This window comes from Gymnogyps californianus, chromosome Z (genome assembly GCF_018139145.2).
Source record: "Gymnogyps californianus isolate 813 chromosome Z, ASM1813914v2, whole genome shotgun sequence".
NCBI lineage: Eukaryota > Metazoa > Chordata > Aves > Accipitriformes > Cathartidae > Gymnogyps > Gymnogyps californianus.
In genome coordinates, this window is record NC_059500.1 from 82,604,130 (window position 1) to 82,618,413 (window position 14,284).

The window sequence follows — 14,284 nt, forward strand, 5'->3', positions numbered from 1 at the left end:
GCGGAGGGGGGGGGCGGCGAGGAGGAGGGGGAGGAGGCGGTGCGGCCCCGCCCCGCGCTCGCCGCCGCGCCATTGGGCGGCGGAGCCGGTTCCTGGGCGGGGCCCGGGGTGGGCGGGGCCTGTGAGGCCGGGGTGTGTGAGGCGGCAGCGAGGCGGGAGAGGGCGGGCGGTTGCCAGCGGCCGTTAGCCGGCCCTCAGGCCCCCTCAGCCTCAGGTCCTCGGAGACCCCCCCCATCCCGGGACGGGCAGGGGATCTGTGAGGAAAGCCAGCCTGGTCGGCCTGGGTTTAAATTCACCCAGCCTGGTGAAACGGTGTAAGCCCCAAAAAAAGGTAAAAAAAAAAAAAAATCAGAAGCCTGTGATGGATGCCCGCCTTCCCCTCATATTTTGTCGTGCGCTTCCGCGCTGAGGTGAAGGCTTTTTGATGCAGGAACTCGCACGAGTTAGAGCTGTGCAATTTCTCATATCGGTGTGTGTATGTTCAAGTCACAGGTGAAAATTTTCAGGCAAAACATGAAGAAACTTGTTTGAAAATGTGATTACGCTGTCGTGAAGAATCAGAAATGAGAAGGGACTTCTTGACCCTGAAGTGGAATGATGAGCAGGGAGTGAAGGCCGCTAGCTCCTCTTTCACGTGCCAGGGGAGAGAGCTGAGAGAGGAACACAAAGCAGAGGGTGACATGGGCCTCCACAAAAACAGGCTAGAAAATGGTCTTCAACAGCGGCCTTCAGGGTCGGTGTGAGTGGAGCAGGGGTGTTCTTGATACAAGCAAGGAAAGCCACGTGCAAATGGTTGAAATATGAATGTCGGAGCAAGAATTGGGGCGGCGTAGCTGCTCCCTGAAGATGTTACGCTGAGAAAAGGTTCTGGGGAAAAGTCCAAGTCTAGGTTAGAGATGCCAGTGTCGTTCCCAGTGCTGGCAAAGGGAGATGTCAGGGTAGGAGCATGGGCTGGCAGGGATGAAAAGTTCTGTATTCACCATGTAGCTGTGAGCTGGCAGACAACCATCAGATGCGAGAGGGACGGCAGATCTTTAGCTGGGGTAGAAAGGCAGAGCTCTGCAGTAGAAGGATCAGTCTGCGCACTGTCAGCAAGGGAAGGGGAGATTTCCAAGAGAAGAGCATGATTTACTGTGCCACAGGTGGCTGATGGGTCCAGGAGAAGGAGGATGGGTCTGGCAAGCGTGGCAAAGCCCGTAGGGTGCCGGGGTGGAAGACTTTTGAAAAGAAACGAGGTCTGAATCAGAGGAAAAGCTTTCCAGACAGCAGCAGTTGGACTCAGCGCGTGTTGTTCTCAGCAGCCAGATGTCCACGCCATTGCAGTCACCGGGGGTGTTGATCGGCACCCGAGTGGATGCTGCTGGCAGCGAGACCAAAGTCCAAATTGCCTTGCTGCTACCACTCCATCAGTGGGAGCCGACACTTGTCCTTGGAGGTCCTCCTTCCAGGTCAGAGCTGAGTGGAGCTCCTGGACCTTCGTGGAGATGGTTCTCTAGGTCACTGTGCTGGGGCATAGCACCCGCACTGAGCTCCAGATGAGCGGGGGCCTTCGTTTCCCCTTTTCCCCTCGTAAAAATGAGGATTAGATAATTGCCTGCTGGAGCCCGTAGTCAAGACAAAAAGTGTTCTTGGAAATATTTTTTGAGCAATGGGGGCTGAAAACATCATTCCTACCTCGGGTCAGAGGTAACAGCCCAAAACCCTGGATGCTGTCAGAGAGGCTTTTATTCCCCTGCTCACATTTGCTCCATTAGGCTACACAAATACTCAGTAAAGAGTATTTACTGACACCACTGTTAGACTTCAGGTTGTATTTCAAAAGCGTCACTAATAACCAAAGCTCTTGATTATTTTGAAAACCTCCAGTAACCTTTTCCCTTTGTATATCTTTGTTTCCAAGTGTAAATTACTGGAATTATAAATGCAACTTCATGAAACTGCCTATAATGGACTGATGTAATTGGCTTGAAACAATCCATACATTAAAATTGTTAATTGTGGTGAGAAGGGGTTCTTGTGCTATGAGGGAGGTGAAAGTAGGGTTGAGGAAGAGAGAGCATAGAGAGATTGCTGCAGGGATGAATCCTCCCCAGGCTGTTGATAAGGCTCACACAGGCTGTTATGTTCTTGTTGCTTCTTTTTCCTGTCTTGATAAAATCAGATGTAGAGAAAGGCTCAGTTGGGCCTTTATACTGCATGGAACATGTTGTGCAATGCCACCACTTATGCTTTTCTTAATAAATCCCACTCAAATTCAAATGCTTCCCTCTTCTATTTCATTCTAGGTTAAATTTGGTGTTCTGTAGCATTCATTTTTAAATCTAAAGTCAGGCTCCGTGGGAACTCTCCCACTTGTACTTAAGCACAAGTATTTACAGGCGTAGGGTTGTGGGGTTCAGGGGTGCACCCAGCCTTGGGTGACCTGCTGTCCTAGGGTGACCTCATGGCTGGAGCCTGGAACTCCTCTTCCGTGCCACGTAAAATCCTCCATTCCTGGCGTTGTCTGTTCTAGGTGACTTCAGATTTAATTAAAAAAAAAAAAATGATTTGTGAAGGAGAGAGGTAACATGAGAGGAAGGGAATGGTGAAATAAATGTGTTTTTCTTATGTTTCTCTGGGTGGGAAGGGCAGAGGTTTCAGGTACACGTGAGCAGAAGAACTCGGCAGTTCAGCTTGCCTTGAGCTGCAGATCTTGGAGCATCAAAGGGATGCCTCTTCCTCCAGCCCCGTGCATTAACATGCTGATAGTAAGGACACCTGCAGGGACCTTTTCTGGGGGGTTCTGGGCTTTCCACATTGTATTTTCAAACACTCCTTGCAGGTGCTTGGGAGGTGTCCAACAGCGCGGGGGGACAAGCAGGGCAAGACAGGACAGTTTCCTTACGAGGTTGGAAGGAAGAGAAACCAGAGGCTCCCTCTACGTGGTGGGTTTTTTCCATGATATACCTGACAGTGCTGATTTCTGCGTTGTCCAGACATGTTGCAGTGCACGGCAGCTCCCTTTGGCCTGTTCCCCCAGGTTTTCTTCCCGTGGGAAGGGGAGTGCTGCGGGGAGAGGGCAGGGAAAAAGAGGTAGTTGATGCATTCGTAGGTCTTGCTCTGAAAATAACATCACAAGGCAGCCGGGGCGTTGGCCCAAGCCGAGGAGCTGGAGAGTGTTTCTGGGTGCCCTGGTTTGGTGGTAGTCAGAGGAACCTGTTCAGCCGCTCCCTGTGCTCCCTTCTCTCCCCATCCTCCTTCTGATCCATCGGCGTGTCCCCTCCATGGCAGGAAACTCTTGTGCTGGAAAAAGTGCAACTGGGCCGTAACTGTACATTATATATAGTATTTCTTTGTGACTTCAAAGACTTGTTCTTAAGTGGAGTAAATGGCAGTCACGTTCTCTTCTGCAGACAAGCTCTGCTATTTGGTCATAGCTATTAAAACCCTCTCAAGCTGATAAATAAATGAAAATTTATTTTGGCAGCATTTGCAAAAACATTGAGAAGAGGATTAAATATGCGACTAAAGGGGAGCAGTAGAGTCTTCAGCTTTTGATGACCTGAAATGAAGAATAATGGATCTCTATAAGATATTTATACACGAATTACTAGGTTACAGTCGTGGTAACTGGGTGAAGTTCTGCGATTAGATTTGATGGCCTGAAAGCTCCTTTTTTCTGATGAACTCTGTCAAAGTTTCCGTGATTTCATCCAGTTCTGCCCATCACTGCTGGTTGGGAAACAAGTGAGGAGCACACAAAGAATAAGCGAAGACTCTTGTTGGATTGAGCGTTGGTTGCGCAGCAGTGGATGTTCTCCAGACCATTTCCTTGCTCTCCATCCCTCCTCTGCGCTCTGCCCATCACGTATTTTGACCAAATCTTTGCACTAGTGTTGCCTAGAGCTTTTTGGATTGGCTGAAGGCTTTGGGGTGGCTGTATTTCCAGTTCTCTGGAAATGTCTCTGGATATCGTGGTGACTTGTAGACAGTATTTTTCTTGTGTTGTTTCCAGATTGCATACCAGATGTTAGAGCTGGGCTGTCAAGCTGTTTCACAATGGTTTGCTTTCTGTTTACTAAACATTAATTTTCTTTCTGTCCATCCTAACTCACCAGGTAGGAGTGGAATCATAGTACCCTTTGATCTCTCACTGCAACATTTCCTTCACCTCCACTATCAAGACCCGCCAATTTGTCGAGCATCAAACTAATTCCCATCCAGAAGCTTTTACTTAAAAAAATCTCTTGGATCTAAATCCATTGGTGCCAGCCCCTAAATCAGGATGTTGCTTTCCCAAAGATGAAGGTTAACCTTGGTGACATCTGCCCAGATGTTGCTTATCTCCTTACAGAGGTGTGTTATTTGCCCTGCTAACAATTTTGCTGTTTTCAGCATTAACCTTGTAGCTGCCTCCCTGAAACCAGTGCTCAGGGTGCCCGAGGGCTCCTAGCCATGAGAATTGACTCCTGGGGGAAAAGAGGTTTCTTCTCCAGTTTCTGTGGAGCATCAAAATTGATCCCTTGTCTGTGTAGCTGAACTTTGCTTTTCGACTGGATTTATTAACTTTCTTACCTCCTGCCCCGACATGCTGTCTCTGGCTGCTCTTCACAAACTGTTCCCTGCTCCCTTCTCCCAAATTCTCCATGCTTTTTTCAGATTTCTCCATTTTTTCCCCTTCATTCCTCTACTCCGGTGGTTGTTTTCTCGGTAGCGCCGCAGGATGCGCATAAGGCAGGCAGCAGGGGGAGGATGCTCAGGTTAGAAAGCCCCAGTCCCACCGGCTGCCAAGGGCAAGATCTCACTAGCAGGAGGAGGAGATGGCCGGAGGCTACAAACATTTCTGCGGCGTAGGAAAGGAAGGGGAAGCTAACAGCTCGGGGCTGCCAGGTGTGCTTCGAGCAGCCCAACACTGATCGCATCCTCATCAAAGGCTTGGAAGGACTACAAAGCCGATGTCACCTCATTCTGTTCCTGCCTTTGTTTGGAGATCTAGGATGAAAATGCAATTCCTTCTCGGTGTTACCGTCGCACCCAGCGGCCGTAGCCCCGCGGAGGGGGGGGATGCTGGTGGGTTATGCCATAGGAGCCTCCCCTGCACGTGCAGAGGAGTGGTGGCAGGCGGGGGAGCCCGAATGGTGCCTCCACGAAGCTGCTCTCCAGAGCGTCTTTTGGACTGGAGGGGGGGGTGTCACTGCCTAGAAGTATGGGACACATGGGGGAAGAGCATTTTAGGATTGCACAAGACTTACAGGATGTTAAGAGGCGGAAACAAAGGCAGGGATCAAGGTGTTTTGGTGGGGAACAAGGGTGGGAAAATAGGATGAAAAAGGCTGGTTGTGTGTAAGCAGGTCGCTGGTCGGCACCCTTGGCTGTGCCCTGCGTGTGAGCAGTGCGGTCTGTCCTGTGCGCTCATTAAAATCCATTTCTAATTATTTCCCGGGTGAGGGACTCTCTTCTGTGTGTATGGGGGTCTGAGTGCCAGGACTGCAGTGGGACCACGGGTCGAGGGCATGAGCATGGGTATGCCAGCCAGCGTGGGTTCGCTAGCAAACACCAAGGCAGCCTGGTGAAGATACACCTGTATTGTATATATATGTATATTATTTCCCGCTAATGAGCCTTTATCCTGCTCAGCCAGAGAGGGGAACAGGATGAAGCCGTTGGTGCTGTTTTGTGGTCATGTGAGTGTTTCTGTCCGTGTGGATACGCAGGATGGCGGTGGAGCTCTGGGGGGCAATGGGAGCCTGCTGGGGCGAGAGGCGATGCCTCCAGCACGCGATGCTCTGAGCATCACCCCCTTCAGGGCGTCCCAGAAGAGGGGTGCAGAGGAGTCAGGAAGTCATTTGGAGTCGGCGTTGGAGGAGACACAGAGGAGCGCTTCTGAAAATTTGGGGGTTGGATGTTGCTACCTGGTACCTACGGGCAAAGCAGAGGAGGGATGGGGGTTACAGACTTTTCCAGCATCTTTTTGGCAGCGAAGGTTCAGGGACTGTGTGAACTTAAAGGAGCTGTGAAGCCTGTAGGGTGAGAAAACCGTTCCTACTCACTTCTTTCAGAAAAGAGGCAGAATTTCAGGGAGGTTTTGCCTTCTGAGAGATCTTGTGTGGGTATGAGGAGGGGTGAGCTCTTTGGAGCATTTGGGAAAGACTTTAAACTTAGTGGGGCTTCTGCATTTTTGAGACCAAAGCTGCAGGTAGCAGGTACCTGAGGAAATGCTAATGAGTGACCTGATTAAAAATACCTTGGTTGAAAGCCAGACCCGCTCCGCTGGAAAGAGAAGCGTAATTCTGGCTGGCTGTTGGTGTAAACATGAAAACCATTTGGCCAACCACCTCTCTGTGTGGATCCAGTTACACGGCCAGCAACCAAACTGGTTTCCTACCAAGTGTAGACTGGGATTATGCCTGGGAGGCAGATGGTTTCTTGTAGCAAAGAAAGAGCTGAAATAGCTTCATATTCTTCAGCTTGCAGATTTCCTTCTGCAAGGCTGCAGCACCAAAACTGTATTAAAAGAGCCAAGCAAGAAAAGAAATAAAAAGGAAAGAAATTGTGTAACATCGGAGCCTGCAATTGATTTCAGTGGAAAAACAGGGATAAAACGTTTATATTGTGTAAGTCAGCTGGCACCATTTCATCTCATCATCTCATTTGGACCTGTTGAAAAATTGTGCCTGGTTTTTCTGTGCGTGTGTCTCTGTGGAGGGTTGATTTTTTTTATGAACAGCGGGTCCTTAATTTTTTTGCCTGAAGATCTATTTATATACAAATTAATATCCGTTGATGAAGCGTATGGATTATTAAGGTTGATTATTCATCGTAGGTGTGATTTCTGTCACCCGGGATTGCTTCCTTTCCTGTATTGGACAGCTAAAGGTTTTATAGAGTTTATTAAGGTATAGCAAGCAATAAGCATGTTTAAATGCTTGCAAATGCAGGTATTTCCATGGGAAAAAAATGCTCTTTTCCAGATAGACGTGCAAAAACACATGCATCCCTGCAAGGGCTCCTAAAAAGGTGAATAAAAGAGATGATTCGAAGTCAACTGTTGCCCAGAAAGGAAAGCAGCAGCACTGTGGTGACTATGGGAGGCTGCTCCAGCGCGGGGCGATGCCTGCCCGCATCCCTGCTGCGCGGGCTGGCAGCGGGTGCGGGCAGCAGCAGCTCTCTGCGGGGACAGCGGGCTCTGATGCCTCTCTCTCCTTTTCTCACCCTCGGCATGATAGGAAAAGCAGCAGGTTTTTTGTTGCTGGGCCACTGATATCCTGGAGATGCACAGGCTGGGCGTTTGTCTGCTTGGTTTTCAAGTGAAAGAACCACAGTCACATCGCTTAACGTAGCCTGCCTGGGCACAGGGTGGGTCAGTAGGACAGGCAGATATCTTTTTCCATGATGTTTCAGTCAACCTCCAGAATTGGCTTAAAACCAAGCTCCAATTCTGGCTTAAAAATGGATGTGTGTGTGTGTGTGTGTGTCTCTTAAAAAAAACAGCTTTTGATTTTTCAGCCAAACTCCACCAGGTTTTGTTGAAGCCACTTTTCTGAGACTCTTCCTTGCAGGCTGTGCTGAGCCAAACCCCGTTTTGGTAAAAATACGGCTCAGATGGAGTTTTAGCTCAGCCCTGCGCGTTTGTACAGGGCTGAGCCTATTTTAAGTGCTTGATTAACAACGCTGTGCCCACCTTCTGTGTAGCCTGAACAGACTAATAGAGCCCACCAGTCAGAATATTTTTCAGGTAGTCTAATTCATCCTGAGCTTCGTTTTAGTCTACCATGTAAATGATGTAGAAGATATCCTGATACAGAATATAGGGATGACTATACATTTAAGCACACACCACTGATGAAAACACCTATTTTGGAGACTTCTTGGGGCACTGAGACAACATCAGTGCCAACTGAGGAAGAGAAAATGTTTTTTTCTGCCTTCAGGCGGCCGAGCATCTGAGCACGGCTTCCCACAGAGACGGTGACCTTAGGCGATTTTCTTTGCCATCCTAATGACCTGGGGCAGTGATGTTGTCTTGACATCACCTGGCATGGAAACAACTGTTATCTAATATATTTAATAGATTTCTGAGGTCAGAAGAGACCGTTACGATCATCTGGCTTGACAGTTACTACGATCAATTGTGATATTTTGGGCTCCAGCCAGCAGCCTGCGAGGGTCAGGGAGGACTTTTTCCCCCCAGTGCACAATCAGTGGGTATTTGCTGGGTTTGGTTTATGAGTTTGTTTTCCTGTTTTGTTTTTTTCTGGAGGCATCCGAGGCTGGTTGCAGCTGGAGATGGGGCCCGGCAGGGCCCTGTGGTCATGTACAGAAGCCAGTTCCCCCGGGGTGGTGATGTCTTCTCCTGGAGAGGCTAATGTGCTGGCAAAGCAGAGAAGCTTTTGGATATCGTTTCTGACCCCCCAGCTGCTATATTGACACATGACCTGGGTCAATCCCATATAAGATACGGGATCAGAACAGAGTTTTTTCCCAAATCAGATCGGAAGGGGCTTTTTGCTGCCTTCTGCAAGATGTGGCGCAGGGGGCCGGATCCGGTCCCCCAGGCATAGCTCGTGCAGCAGTGTCCTTGCTGGTGCAGTGGTCAGGCACTGCTGGCACTTCAGCCCGTCTTCTTTGCCCATAGCACCCAAAAGTTCAGTTTCTGGAGGATAAAACCAACTCAGCGTGGCAAGAATCAGTCACTGCAACATAATCAGGGAGGAACTGGGTGGATTACGGGGAATGGGAGATGAGGTTGGTTGATCTAATTGGCTTCATTAACCTGAAGGCTGAGAAATGACTGATACTGGCTGTATTATTTGACCTTCTGATTTATTCTTGGGCATTATGGAGACATAATTCTCATCATTAGAGTAAAACAGAGCAGTGGGGTGGCCTGCCAGCAGTGACCTGGGAAGGCAAGGAAAGCTGTGTACCACCCAGCTTGCCGGGGAGTGGGAGTTCGCTGTGTGTACTGCGAATATAAATAACTGGATCAGCCCAGAATCAACAGTTTTGTCAGCTGTGTACCGGTGCTGTGCCAGCTACAGACTCTACATATGTAATTTTTATTATAATCCTTTCTCTTACACCGGTCCCATAATGATCTTGTTGCATAAGGAGGGAGTTTTAATGGAGTTATAAAAGGGAAATATTTCTTCAAATCCATTGCCAGTGGAAGGCTTTGTGGAGGATGGACCACCCCGCTCCCTTCCTAAAGCCAAAGATTTATCCCTGTGTGTGCGCTCCTTCATTCCAGGTGAGTGAAAAAGGATTGCTGGAGACCCAGCCAGGAGCCCGGGCTCGTGTCTGTTTTGTGGCAGCGAAATAATGCCTTGTGCTTGACACTACAGCTGCTGTTTTACACCTCACTGGGTTTAATCTTATGAATAAACAGTATACTAATTGTTTCAGCTTTCAGGGCAGCAGGGTTTGCAAGGCAGCCTAGTCATGCCAGGAATTTAAGTTTATGTAATTCAGTTTTTGCTGTGGATTGCAGGCATGGCCTCTGGCCAGCCGAGGCGTGAAACGCCGTGCGTCGGAGATGCCCCGTGCCGGGCGAGAACCTGCTCGGTTCTTATGCCGCCAGAGCATCCTCCACGGGCAACGGATCCCATCGCACTGCGATGCCAAGGGACCAGCTCTGCCGGATGCCACCCCGCCACGATGCTCCTGCTGGGAAGAGCGCATGGAGCAGAAGCCAAAGCAGCTCCGACAGCTTTGAAAGCAATGCTTTCCAAGCAAATAAAAGCAGGGTGAGCTGTGCCGATGATAAGGGTGTGCAGCAGGAGAGAAGCACCCCGTGGTTGAACATACACTTCACGTTCGTTTTTCTTCCCACATGAGGTCCAGAAGCTGCCACGATGCTTCGTGGACGTGGCGTGGATAAAGATAGGGCAGAGGAGAGGCTGAGTATCTATATAACAAAAGGAAATTTGGGAGTGGTTTTAATGGTAACTTGTATGGATACAATCCAGACATGTCTGGTATTTGCCCTGCCCGACTGCATTCGGCGTGGTTTTAGTCCACGCTTGGGGGGGGACACACCACCCCACTGCCCGCCGGCCCCAGCGGGGATGGGAGCACCGTCTCTCAAACTGCCTCCCCTGCGCCGCCGTCTCCCTTCCTGCAGAATAAACCCAAACACGCTGTCTCCTTCGGTTTGCGTTTTCAGCTCCCCCTCCCATCTGCTCATCTCTCCTCCCCTGCTTCCCCGAACATCCCTCTGTGCTGTATGGTCCCTCTCTCCTCGCGTGCTCTCAGCAGCGCTGTCTGGTCCTCTTCCCCTCTGGGCACCCTCAACCTCGCCAAGCCCCAGGATTTTTCTTGCAAAGCTCGTGAAACTTGATGTTTTTAGTGATGTCCCAGCTCCTGTGATGATGGCTGGATTGCAGCTGTTTTCTTTTGTCTTCAAAAACAAAGTTTCCAGACCCAGGGCTTGCATTTGAAATGTTTAGTGCCTTGGGAGTTTTTAAACTGATCAGGTGGGATTTCTCCTTGATCTTTGAAACCCGCTAAGCTCTCTGGCTGCCTTTTTCCTCTCTGTTTCAGGGATATTCTCCGTTTACCTCATTCTTTTCAACCTTCTGCTGACCAATCGGATCTGCACTCCAGTTTGGAGTGGATTTTCCTATTTCATCTCCTCTTGTTATTTAGCAGCTAGGTAGGCGTCCAGCTTCTTCTGCAATGAAGAAGGACATTTTTACAAGCAGTTGGAGTAAGCAGGAGGAGGTAACGCAGCCACGCATCCCTGCCAGCCTGGGCCATGCCTGCTGGCGGTGGAGCCTCTGCTGCAGGATGGGCACTTCCATGGGAGGTTTAATTTAGAGGGTCACCGTGATGTGGCGTTGCCGAAGGCTTTCTTTTGATGAACACCTTTTATTGATTTATTTTGGGACATTTCCTATCAGTCTGGGACCAGCTCTAGTGCTGGTTAGAAAAACCCAGGTTGTGCCCATGGAAGCTGCGGTGCTGACAGAAGGAGATGGACAAAGGGACGACGGGTTGTCCTGTCTGCTAGGGCGTGCAGTCATGGCCAGATATTGAGGCTGAGAGAGGGATCCAGACAAGCCCTTCACGCCAAGGAAGTCAGGATTTTTGGCTTGTCCTACTAATATAAAAGTGTATATGCACAGTTGCCACGGAGTTATGCATTTTGAAGGCATTTAATCTGCTCTCGGACAACTGATTCAAAGGGAAGCCATCACACGCTGCTGCATCCCTGCAGGATAGTGGCCATCCCAAATCCACCATCTGCCTGCTTTGTTTGTGGATGCGGTGTCTTGTTTTTACAGTTACAGATGGCTTGAAAAGTTAAATCAACTTGACACAGCCATGGCACAGAATTTTTCCTTCCCTCCCACTCGTGCGTGTCAGTGCAGCCCGTTACAATCCATCAGCCATTTCGGTGGTGACGGATGGTTATCGCCAGCCAGCTCGGGATGCTGGAGTCAAGCATCCTGCAGCCGCATAGAAAACCATGGTATAGAAAGCAAGCTTCAACATCCTTATTTTCCAAGCAACATCTGAAAAAACATCTGCTTGTGTATCTTCATCAGTAAAAGTCCTAGATTTGGAGGTTTGGGTTTTTTTCCCAAATCTGTCTGGCCTAGAGCTGTGCTGGTGAGCAGACACAATCCATTGCCTGTGCAACCAGCAACCAGCAGAAAGCAACCAGCAGTGATCCAGGTCTCATCCCACCCTCACCGTGGTCTATATTGAACTCAACAGGAGGCTGAGTGGCTTCTGAATGAAAAAAGACCCCAAATCCTTCTTTTTAAGAGCAAATACTACTCAACTGCTTTTATTTCTTATTCCATATTACTATATTATTTCTTATTATTCCTATATTATTCTATATGATTTCTTATTCTGTATTACTTACTGTTTTTTATTTCAAGTCCGTGTGTAACCGTTTCAACCACGCTAGTTCAACTCTGGTCTCATACATGGAAAGAGCAGGGGATGGGGATGTCTTCTCGATCCATTTTAATTAGGGTGCCATCACTGCTAGGCAGAGAAGAGTCCTCACCTCCAAAAAATCATGCTCAGTCTTTGCTTTTGGTTTCCAAGTGGTGGCTCAGGGGGATTTGAATCCTTGGGATCCGGTCCAGTAAAAGCCACGTGTGCACAGTTATCGCATCTTGGCCTCCAGGTAGGCGACAGAAACCTAAAATCAAGAAATTCAGAGTCTGGCAATACACGGATTTGTGCCTACTGTGAGTGTAAATACATTCACCTCCTAATGCGTGGGGAGGTGAAGAGGTTAATTAGAGACAGCTAATCAAGTGCTCCACTGAAGCAGGCTCCTAGGGGTTGATTGCGCTGATACTTAATTGGCACCTTTAAAACAGGGGTTCCAGTCTGCCCTTAGAAACAGGGTAAAAATGAACTTAAATGGGCTATTTAAGGGAGTATATATACAAGGGAGTGAAGTGGCTGTGCAGTCTGTGATAAACAGGTGCTAATGTCCAAACGAAACCCATTCAGGGACTTATTACATATATTATTTCTATTTCTCCTCCCGAAAGTCCCTCTTGATACCTGCCCTCATCTTCAGCACCTGGAGCGGTGGTGGCCTGGCCTGCTGGCATGGCAAAGGGAGGTGGCATTGGGTCTCTTGTCCCAGCAGACACGACCCTGCCGTGGCGGTGCCCGAGGTGGCCGCGGGAGGACTCTGCCACCCGTCCCATGGCAATCTGCGTGGGGAGAGTCACCTCCTCGTGTCCCCAGCGTTCATATTGTTTCCAGGTGCCATCTTTCTACATCGTGTTTTATCCTGGTACGGATAAGTGGAAACACAGATAGGAGATTGATGGGATCCCACTGTAAATTGAGGAAACTGCTATACAGGACACACAAGTCAACCGGGTTTTCAACGGATAAGTAAAGCTTACCACCTCCATCCAAGATGCCATGAAGAAAATACTGCCTTGCCTAGGCTGATTGGAAATCTTTGATAAATGAGTTGTTTTGAGCCAAGTGCTGTTCATTAGTATGTTTGGGAGAGCCATGTTGAGTGGCTCGTTCCTGCTAAGGAGGACTTACGCTGTGGTGCAGGGGTGAGTGAGGATATTCGCGTCTGCATACAGGATTTTGAGCTAAATCCTGAGAATTACACCCTAATGTAATTATATACTTTTGAGATGTTGCCGGTATTTGCATAATTGCTCAGTTTTTCCCAGGTTGCAGGTAAGGATGATTTTGCCGTTAGCACCAAAATCCCAGGAACTGGCTAAAACTCTTCCCTCCGTGCTGTTGCATGAGGAGGTGTCGGGGTGTCCCAGCTGACCTGGCGCTGGTTCACTTGTTATTTGGGTTGAGAGCTTGAAACTCCCTGAGACACACTTACACGAGCTGTGAGAGGAGTCAAGCACATCTCCAAATGAAGAAATCCAAAGAATTTCTGAGCCAAACTCCTTTTGCACGGTGCTGGAAGAGGGAGCGCTTCTTAACAGCCTCATTTAAGAAGGCACTTACCCAAATCTGTATTTTTTTTTTCTCCTAAGAATAGAAAATTTGTTCTTCCCTAATATTTATGAAGATGCATAAACTTATGCTGCCTTATGAATATGCAAACTAATAACATCATGTAAACCGCGTGTAAAAGCGGTGATTTGTGATGCTGACTTTATACAAATAGTTTAGTTTTTAATGAAGACATAGGTCCAGTGTTGCTGTCTCCCTATTTTGCGTTGCTCAGCGGGGATGTCAGAGGCTGGGGAATAGGAAACCTCACTTGAAATCCTTTTTTAAAAATAGGAGAAAGAGGATCAGGACATTTGCGGTACGTGGGAGATGCTGGTTCCTGTGGGAGAACTCCCTCGGGGAGGCGACCACTCTGATTTCTGTGATCTGAGATGGCCTGTTCGTTGCTCACGTCCCCTCCTGACGCTGTCTTCAGGAGCTGGCCATGCTCAGCATACGCCGAGCTTGGAAAACACAGCGGTAATGTGAAATTATTTTGAGAAATGAAGTGGCAACCGGCGTGAACAGATGTCCCCGGGAAAGAACCACCAGGGAGATGGGGCTGGACCGACTGTCTTCTCCAGCAAGCACGTAGCCCTAAATAATTAACCCGCATCGCTGAAACTATTGCTATGGCTTTGACAGCTTTTTGGGATAGCTTGGTAGCTGCTTCAGCTCCTCGTAGGGGCTGATGCCAGGTCTGCTGGGGGAGGTGTAAAGATTCCCCTTGACTTCAGTGGGATCTGCACATCCCTGGGAGGTTTGTTGCATAACCCGCTGAAGTGATGGGACTCGTTCCCATGAACCCCGTGGTGTTTGGGTCAGATATCTCGTTTTCGGGAGATAA